Genomic DNA, 10,685 nt, shown 5'->3' with positions numbered 1-10,685 from the left:
TTCAAATATCTTTTCTAACTTCTTATCTTCTTATCTTTTCAAAATTGAATTTCAAATCTTTTTCAACTAACTAATTGACTTTTTATTTGTTTCTTATCTTTTTCAAAACTACCTAACTAACTATCCCTCTCTAATTTTCGAAAATACCTCCCTCTTTTTCAAAAATTCTTTCAATTTTTAATTTTAATTTTAATTTTATCTTAATTTTCGAAAATCATTAACTCTTTTTCAAAAATTATTTTCGAAAACTTCTCTCTCTCATCTTCTTCTATTTATTTATTTATTTACTAACACTTCTCTTCATCTCATATCTCTGCTCTCCTCACCCTTGTGTTTGGATTCTCCTCCCTTCTCTTTCCTTACATTACATTCTTTTCTTCTTCTACTCACACAAAGGAATCTCTATACTGTGACATAGAGAATTCCATATTTTCTTTGTTATTCCCTTCTTTGTCATATGAGCAGGAGCAAGGACAAGAACATTCTTGTTGAAGCAGATCCTGAACCTGAAAGGACTCTGAAAAAGAAACTAAGAGAAGTTAAAATACAACAATCCAGAGACAACCTTACAGGAATTTTCGAACAGGAAGAGGAGATGGCAGCCGAAAATAATACTAATGCAAGGAGGATGCTTGGTGAATTTACTGCACTAATTCCAATTTACATGGAAGAAGCATCTCCATCCCTGCCATTGGAGCAAACAACTTTGAGCTGAAACCTCAATTAGTTTCTCTGATGCAGCAGAACTGCAAGTTTCATGGACTTCCACCTGAAGATCCTTTTCAGTTCTTAACTGAATTCTTGCAGATATGTGATACTGTTAAGACTAATGGAGTAGATTCTGAAGTCTACAGGCTCATGCTTTTCCCATTTGCTGTAAGAGACAGAGCTAGAGTGTGGTTGGACTCTCAACCCAAGGATAGCCTGAACTCTTGGGATAAGCTGGTCAAGGCTTTCTTAGCCAAGTTCTTTCCTCCTCAAAAGCTGAGTAAGCTTAGAGTGGATGTTCAAACCTTCAGACAAAAAGAAGGTGAATCCCTCTATGAAGCTTGGGAGAGATACAAGAAACTGACCAAAAAGTGTCCTTCTGACATGCTTTCAGAATGGACCATCCTGGATATATTCTATGATGGTCTGTCTGAATTAGCTAAGATGTCATTGGATACTTCTGTAGGTGGATCCATTCACCTAAAGAAAACGCCTGCAGAAGCTCAAGAACTCATTGACATGGTTGCTAATAATCAGTTCATGTACACTTCTGAGAGGAATCCTGTGAGTAATGGGACGCCTCAGAAGAAGGGAGTTCTTGAAATTGATACTCTGAATGCCATATTGGCTCAGAATAAAATATTGACTCAGCAAGTCAATATGATTTCTCAGAGTCTGAATGGAATGCAAGCTGCATCCAACAGCACTCAAGAGGCATCTTCTGAAGAAGAAGCTTATGATCCTGAGAACCCTGCAATAGCAGAGGTGAATTATATGGGTGAACCATATGGAAACACCTATAATCCCTCATGGAAAAATCACCCAAATCTCTCATGGAAGGATCAAAAGCCTCAAAAAGGCTTTAATAATGGTGGAAGAAACAGGTTTAACAATAGCAAGCCTTTTCCATCATCCACTCAGCAACAGATAGAGAACTCGGAATAAAATACCTCTAATTTAGCAAATTTAGTCTCTGATTTATCTAAGGCCACTCTGAGTTTCATGAATGAAACAAGGTCCTCCATTAGAAATTTGGAGGCACAAGTGGGCCAGCTGAGTAAAAGGATCACTAAAATCCCTCCTAGTACTCTCCCAAGCAATACAGAAGAAAATCCAAAAGGAGAGTGCAAGGCCATTGAATTGACCATCATGGCCGAACCCACAAGAGGGGAGAAGGACGTGAATCCCAGTGAGGAAGACCTCCTGGGACGTCCAGCGATCAATAAGGAGTTTCCCTTTGAGGAACCAAAGGACTCTGAGGCTCATCTAGAGACCATAGAGATTCCATTAAACCTCCTTACGCCCTTCATGAGCTCTGATGAGTATTCCTCTTCAGAAGAGAATGAGGATGTTACTAAAGAGCAAGTTGCCAAGTTTCTTGGTGCAATCATGAAGCTGAATGCCAATTTATTTGGTAATGAGACTTGGAAAAATGAACCTCCCCTGTTCATCATTGAACTAAATGCATTGGATCAACTGAGATTGCCTCAGAAGAAATAGGATCCTGGAAAGTTCCTAACACCTTATACCATAGGCACCATGACCTTTGAGAAGGCTTTATGTGACCTTGGGTCAGGAATAAACCTCATGCCACTCTCTGTAATGGAGAAACTGGGAATCTTTGAGGTGTAAGCTGCTAGAATCTCATTAGAGATGGCAGACAATTCAAGAAAAGAGACTTATGGACAGGTAGAGGACGTGTTAGTAAAGGTTGAAGGCCTTTATATCCCTGCTGATTTCATAATCCTAGATACTGGGAAGGATAAGGATGAATCCATCATCCTTGAAAGACCCTTCCTAGCCACAGCAAGAGCTGTGATTGATGTTGACAGAGGTGAACTAGTCCTTCAGTTGAATGAGGACTCCCTTGTGTTTAAAATTCAAGGACATTCTTCTGTAAACATGGAAAAGAGGCACAATAAGCTTCTCTCAAAACAGAGTCATACAGAGCCCCCACAATCAAACTCTAAGTTTGGTGTTGGAAGTCTATAAAATTGACCTGATCACCTGTGTGGAGCCATGAGAGCCCACTGTGAAGCTATTGACATTAAAGAAGCGCTTGTTGGAAGGTAACCCAATTTTTATTTATCTAATTTTATTTTTATTTTTATTGTTCTTTCATGTTTTATTAGGTTCATGATCATGTGGAGTCACAAAATAAATAGAAAAATCAAAAACAGCAGAAGAAAAATCACACCCTGGAGGAAGAACTTACTGGCATTTAAACGCCAGTAAGGAGCATCTGGCTGGCGTTCAACGCCAGAACAGAGCATGGAGCTGGCGCTGAACGCCAGAAACAAGTATGGAGCTGGCGTTCAACGCCAGAAATATGCTGCACATGGGCGTTGAACGCCCAGAACAAGCATCACTTCGGCGTTTAAACGCCAGAAATGCATGCAAAGGCATTTTACATGCCTAATTAGTGCAGGGATGTAAATCCTTGACACCTCAGGATCTGTGGACCCCACATGATCACCTCAGGATCTGTGGACCCCACAGGATCCCCACCTACTTCCACTCATATTCTTCCCTCTTCTTAATGTTCATTTTCTCTTTCCCAAACCCTTCACCAATCACCATAATCTCTCTTCTCTGTTTTCCATTCACCACTCACATCCATACACCCCACCTACCTTCAAAATTCAAAATCTCTTTACCACCCAAGTCCACCCATATAGCCGAATACACACATCCCTCCATCTCCTCCATATCTTCTTCTTCTTCTACTATTCTTTCTTCTTTTGCTCGAGGGCGAGCAACATTCTAAGTTTGGTGTGGTAAAAGCATAGTTCTTTTTTATTTTTCCATAACCATTGATAGCACCTAAGGCCTGAGAAACCTATAGAAAGAGGAAAGGGAAGACAAAAGCTTCCATCAAGGGTCTATAGCTCAGTGGTAGAACATTTAAATGCAAATCAAGAGATCCCTGAGATACCTCAGGGGATACATTTTCCTCCACACAATTATTGGGAGCAACTAAGGGTGGAACATCAAGGGCACTCCATCATCCTCCATGAAATTAGAGAAGATCAAAGAGCAATGAGGGAGGAGCAACAAAGACAAGGAAGAGACATAGAAGAGCTCAAGGACATCATTGGTTCCTCAAGAAGGAAACGCCACCATCACTAAGGTGGACTCATTCCTTGTTCTTACATTCTCTGTTTTTTGTTTTCTTATGTTAAATTTTTATCTATGTTTGTGTCTTTATTACATGATCATTAGTGTCTAAGTGTCTATGCCTTAAAGAAGTGAATATGAATCCATCACCTCTCTTAAATGAAAAATGTTTTAAAAGAAAAAATAAAAGAACAAGAAGTACATGGTTTCAAATTCATCCTTGAAACTAGTCTAATTATTTTGATGTGGTGACAATACTTTTTGTTTTCTGAATGAATGCTTGAACAGTGCATATGTCTTTTGAAGTTGTTGTTTAAGAATGTTAAATATGTTGGCTCTTGAAAGAATGATGACAAGGAGACATGTTATTTGATAATCTGAAAAATCATAAAAATGATTCTTGAAGCAAGAAAAAGCAGTGAATACAAAAGCTTGCAGAAAAAAAAAAAGAAAAAAAATAGCGAAAAAAAAAGAAGAACAAGCAAGCAGAAAAAGCCAAAAGCTCTTAAAACCAAAAGGCAAGAGCAAAAAGCCAGTAACCCTTAAAACCAAAAGGCAAGGGTAAATAAAAAGGATCCCAAGGCTTTGAGCATCAGTGGATAGGAGGGCCTAAAGGAAAAAAATCCTGGCCTAAGTGGCTAAACCAAGCTGTCCCTAACCATGTGCTTGTGGCGTGAAGGTGTCAAGTGAAAACTTGAGACTGAGCGATTAAAGTCAAGGTCTAAAGCAAAAGAAGAGTGTGCTTAAGAACCCTGGACACCTCTAATTGGGGACTTTAGCAAAGCTGAGTCACAATCTGAAAAGGTTCACCCAATTATGTGTCTGTGGCATTTATGTATCCGGTGGTAATACTGGAAAACAAAGTGCTTAGGGCCACGGCCAAGACTCATAAAGTAGCTGTGTTCAAGAATCAACATACTGAACTAGGAGAATCAATAACACTATCTGAACTCTGAGTTCCTATAGACGCCAATCAATCTGAACTTCAATGGATAAAGTGAGATGCCAAAACTATTCAAGAGGCAAAAAGCTACAAGTCCCGCTCATCTGATTGGAGCTATGTTTCATTGATAGTTTGGAATTTATAGTATATTCTCTTCTTTTTATCCCATTTGATTTTCAGTTGCTTGGGGACAAGCAACAATTTAAGTTTGGTGTTGTGATGAGCGGATAATTTATACGCTTTTTGGCATTGTTTTTAGTATGTTTTTAGTAGGATCTAGTTACTTTTAGGGATGTTTTTATTAGTTTTTATGTTAAATTCACATTTCTGGACTTTACTATGAGTTTGTGTATTTTTCTGTGATTTCAGGTATTTTCTGGCTGAAATTGAGGGACTTGAGCAAAAATCAGATTCAGAGGTTGAAGAAGGACTGCTGATGCTGTTGGATTCTGACCTCTCTGCACTCAAAGTGGATTTTCTGGAGCTACAGAACTCCAAATGGCGCGCTCTCAATGGCGTTGGAAAGTAGACATCCAGGGCTTTCCAGAAATATATAATAGTCCATACTTTGCCCAAGTTTAGATGACGCAAAAGGGCGTTGAACGCCAGTTCTACGCTGCAGTCTGGAGTTAAACGCCAGAAACACGTCACGAACCAGAGTTGAACGCCAAAAACACGTTACAAACTGGCGTTCAACTCCAAGAATGACCTCTCCACGTGTAAACTTCAAGCTCAGCCCAAGCACACACTAAGTGGGCCCCGGAAGTGGATTTATGCATCAATTACTTACTTCTGTAAACCCTAGTAGCTAGTTTAGTATAAATAGGACTTTTTACTATTGTATTAGGATATCTTATGATCTTTTGAACCATCTTTGGATCATATTGATCACGTTTGGGGGCTGGCCATTCGGCCATGCCTGAACCTTTTACTTATGTATTTTTCAACGGTAGAGTTTCTGCACTCCATAGATTAAGGTGTGGAGCTCTGCTGTTCCTCATGATTTAATGCAAAGTACTACTGTTTTATATTCAATTCAACTTATTTCGCTTCTAAGATATCCATTCGCACCCAAGAACATGATGAATGTGATGATTATGTGACGCTCATCATCATTCTCACTTATGAACGCGTGCCTGACAAACACTTCTGTTCTACATGCAAACAAGCTAGAATGAGTATCTCTTAGATATCTAATACAGAGGACCGAGTCCGAGATATTAGAATCTTCGTGGTATAAGTTAGAACCCATGGATGGCCATTCCTGAGATCCGGAAAGTCTAAACCTTGTCTGTGGTATTCCGAGTAGGATCTGGGAAGGGATGGCTGTGACGAACTTCAAACTCGCGAGTGCTGGGCGTAGTGACAGACGCAAAAGAAGGGTGAACCCTATTCCAGTATGATCGAGAACCTCCAGATGATTAGCCGTGCCGTGACAGAGCATTTGGACCTTTTTCACAAAGAGGATGGGATGTAGCCATTGACAACGGTGATGCCCTATATAAAGCTTGCCATGGAAAGGAGTAGGAAGGATTGGATGAAGACAGCAGGAAAGCAGAGGTTCAGAGGAACGAAAGCATCTCTATACACTTATCTGAAATTCTCACCAATGAATTACATAAGTATTTCTATCTTTATTTTCTGTTTATTTATTATTATTATTTGAAAACTCCATAACCATTTGATATCCGCCTGACTGAGATTTACAAGGTGACCATAGCTTGCTTCAAGCCGACAATCTCCGTGGGATCGACCCTTACTCACGTAAGGTTTTATTACTTGGACGACCCAGTGCACTTGCTGGTTAGTTGTATCGAAGTTGTGACAAATTATAAATTAAGATTAGAGCACCAAGTCTTTGGAGCCATTACCAGGGATCACAATTTCGTGCATCAATACACTATTGTCTAATCATAAAGAAATACTTTAAATTACATGGTGGCCAAAACATACAATTCAAAAGATTTAGAAAGCTTGAAGGCTATGTCATACACTTGGTATTCACAAAACATTAAGCATTAGGAGCTCAAAACCAAGTAGCAAATTGTAACCTCAACAAAAAATCTAACAATGAATAACAAAAATAATTATGCTAATAATAGCATCAAGTTAATAGGCAGCAACGAACAGTAAACAAAATTGATAATTCAACACTTATCATGAAAAAAAAAAATTTAAACAAAAATAAAACTAACTAATTAGCTAACTAACTAAACTAATTAATGGTTGATGGTATATGATAGTGTTGGATGATGGGTAAGATAAGGGAAGAAGAGAATAAATGGAAAGAAGAGATGAAAAAAAAGGGTGGTGAAACAGGGCAATCCGCGCGTACGAATAAGTGATGCGTAAGCGTGGTGACATAAAATGAGCGCGACGCATATGCGCGGGTCACGCATACGCGTGACGAACAAATTAGAGAGGCGACGCGTATGCATGGGGTGACGCGTACGCGTGGGTGGACTTTGTGCTAGAGGGATGATGAGCGGATAATTTATACGCTTTTTGGCATTGTTTTTAGTATATTTTTAGTATATTTTAATTAATTTTTATTATATTTTTATTAGTTTTTATTTAAAATTCACTTTTATGGACTTTACTATGAGTTTGTGTGTTTTTCTGTGATTTCAGGTATTTTTTGGCTGAAATTGAGGGACCTGAGCAAAAATCTGATTCAGAGGCTGAAAAAGAAGTGCAGATGCTGTTGGATTCTGACCTCCCTGCACTCAAAGTGGATTTTCTGGAGCTACAGAAGCCCAGTTGGCGCGCTCTCAACTGCGTTGGAAAGTAGACATTCTGGGCTTTCCAGAAATATATAATAGTTTATACTTTGTCCGAGATTTGATGGCCCAAACAGGCGTTCTAAGTCAGCTCAAGAATTCTGGCATTTAACTCCAGAATTGGCACAAAAGCTGGAGTTAAACGCCCAAACTGGGACAAAAGCTGGCGTTTAACTCCAAGAAAAGTCTCTACACATGAAAGCTTCAATGCTCAGCCCAAGCACACACCAAGTGGGCCCCGGAAGTGGATTTTTACACTAAACACCCTAGCTTACTCATTTTCTGTAACCCTAGGTCACCAGTTTACTATAAAAACTACTTTTAGTGATTCATCTTGTACCTCATGACATTCTACACGTTTCATATTGTATCTTCTATGGCATGAGTCTCTAAACCCCATTGTTGGGGGTGAGGAGCTCTGCTGTTCTTCATGAATTAATGCAATTACTACTATTTTCCATTCTATCACGCTTGCTTCTATTCTAAGATATTCATTCGCACTTCAACCTGATGAATGTGATAATCTGTGACACTCATCATCATTCTCACCTATGAATGTGTGCCTGACAACCACCTCCATTCTACATGCAATCAAGCTTGAATGTGTATCTCTTGGGTTTCTAATCTAAGATTGGAACCTTCGTGGTACAAGCTAGAATTATTGGCGGTCATTCCTGAGATCCGGAATGTCTAAACCTTGTCTGTGGTATTCTGAGTAGGATCTGGGAAGGGATGACTGTGACGAGCTTCAAACTCGCGATTGTTGGGAGTGTGACAGACAAAAAAGGATTAATGGATCCTATTCCGACATGATCGAGAACCGACAAATGATTAGCCGTGCGGTGACAGCGCATTTGGAACATTTTCACTGAGAGGACGGGAAGTAGCCATTGACAACGGTGATGCCCAACATAAAGCTTGCCATAGAAGGAGCCTTGCGTGCATGAAGAAGAAGATAGTAGGAAAGCAGAGATTCAGAAGACAAAGAGTCTCCAAAGCCTCAACCTGTTCTTCATTACTGCATAACAAGTATTTATTTCATGTTCTTTTACTTTTTACAATTAAATCTAAGAATTATTGATATCCTGACTAAGAGTTACAAGATAACCATAGCTTGCTTCAAGCCGACAATCTCCGTGGGATCGACCCTTACTCACGTAAGGTATTACTTGGACGACCCAATGCACTTGCTGGTTAGTTGTGCGGAGTTGCAAAAGTGTAATTGTAATTTCGTGCACCAAATTTTTGGCGCTGTTGCCGGGGATTGTTTGAGTTTGGACAACTGACGGTTATCTTGTTGCTTAGATTAGGAGTATTTTATTTTTGTTGGTTTGGAGTCTTTTATTTGAGTTTAGTTTCATATTTTAAGTTTGGTGTCAATTGCATGCTTTTATTTTCTTTCAATTTTTCGAATTTGCATGTTCTTAGTTCTTTCTTGATCTTTAAAAAATTCTAAGTTTGGTGTCTTCTTTGTGTTTTCCTTTAAATTTTCGAAAATTTATGTTTGATTTTCTAAAAATTTTAAGTTTGGTGTCTTCTTTATGTTTTCCTTTAATTTTTTGAAAATTTTTGTTTGATTCTCTAAAAATTTTAAGTTTGGTGTGTTTTTGTGCTTTTATTTACTTTAAAATTTTTCAAAAATTTGTTCTTGGTGTTCATCTTGATCTTCAAAGTGTTCTTGGTGTTCATCTTGACATTCAAAGTTTTCTTGTTTGTTCTTTGTGTTTTGATCTAAAATTTCTAAGTTTAGTGTCATTTTGTTGTTTTTCTCTTTCCGCATTAAAATTCAAAAATAAAAAAATATCCTTTCCTTATTTTACTCATAAATTTCGAAATTTTGCATTAATTTAGTCAAAGATTTTCAAAATCATATCTTTTTTTTGTTAAGTCAAAATTCTAATTTCAAAAATTGATATTTTCAAATCTCTTTCAAAAATCAAATCTCTTTAATTTCTTCAATCATATCTTTTCAATCATATCTTTTTTTTAATTGCAATCATATCTTCTCAATCATATTTTTTTCAAAATAATTTTCAATCATATCTTTTTTTTATAAATTGCAATCATATCTTCTCAATCATATCTTTTTCAAAATAATTTTCAATCATATCTTTTTGATTGCTAATTTCAAAATATTTTTCAAAAAAATCACTTAACTACTTTCCTCTTTCACATTTCGAAATTAAGTAAGCATTTTTTTTTCAAAATCTTTTTAATTAATTAATTAATTTAGTTTTCAATTTGCTTTGATTTTATTTTCTTTTAGTTTTTGAAATTTTATTTTATTTTCCATTTATTTTATTTTATTATTTTCGGTCACTTTTAATTAAATAAAATAAAAAATAAAAATATAATTTAATTGCAATTCATATCAATTCCTTTTTCTCCATCATGGACATAAGTGGAAACGAATAGTCCAGAAGGACTCTGTGGTCATATGCTAACCCCATTACAGCTGCATATAGGAGTAGTATCTGTATATCTCCCATCAAAGCAAGCAGCTTTGAGCTAAATCTTCAGCTCATTATCATGGTGCAGCAAAATTGCCAGTATTCTGGTCTTCCACAGGAAGAACCTACTGAGTTTCTGGCACAGTTCTTACAAATTGTTGACACAGTACGTGATAAAGAAGTGGATCAGGATGTCTACAGATTATTATTGTTTCCATTTGCTGTAAAAGATCAAGCTAAGAGGTGGTTAAATAACTAACCCACAGCAAGCATAAAAATATGGAGACAATTAACAGACAAATTCCTGAATCAATTTTACCCTCCAAAAAGGATGACACAGCTAAGGCTGGATATCCAAGGCTTTAAACAAGAGGATCATGAATCCCTTTATAATGCCTGGGAGAGGTATAGAGGGATGCTAAGAAAATGCCCCTCTAAAATGTTTTCAGAGTGGGTATAGTTAGACATCTTTTACTATGGGCTTACAAAAAGAGCACAAATGTCTCTAGACCACTCCGCTGGTGGATCTATACACATGAGAAAAACAATTGAAGAGGCTCAAGAACTCATAGACACAGTTGCTAGAAATCAACATCTGTACTCAAACAGTGAGTCCTCCATAAAAGAAGAGGCTAGGGCAGAAACTACTGAACCTGATCCTCAAGAATAGATTATGGAACTTAATCA

General features: G+C 37.5%; 1 non-coding gene across 1 annotated transcript; it reads right to left on the bottom strand.

Annotated features, from left to right (window-relative positions):
• Positions 1 to 990: 990 nt before the first annotated feature.
• On the bottom strand, positions 991 to 1,098 carry LOC148570557 (small nucleolar RNA R71). The gene has a single exon (XR_015907991.1). It is a non-coding gene; the product is annotated as a small nucleolar RNA R71 (small nucleolar RNA).
• Positions 1,099 to 10,685: the final 9,587 nt, after the last annotated feature.

This window comes from Arachis ipaensis, chromosome B3, assembly GCF_059453495.1.
Source record: "Arachis ipaensis isolate K30076 ecotype BB chromosome B3, ASM5945349v1, whole genome shotgun sequence".
NCBI lineage: Eukaryota > Viridiplantae > Streptophyta > Magnoliopsida > Fabales > Fabaceae > Arachis > Arachis ipaensis.
This window is presented reverse-complemented; position numbering and strand designations above follow the sequence as displayed.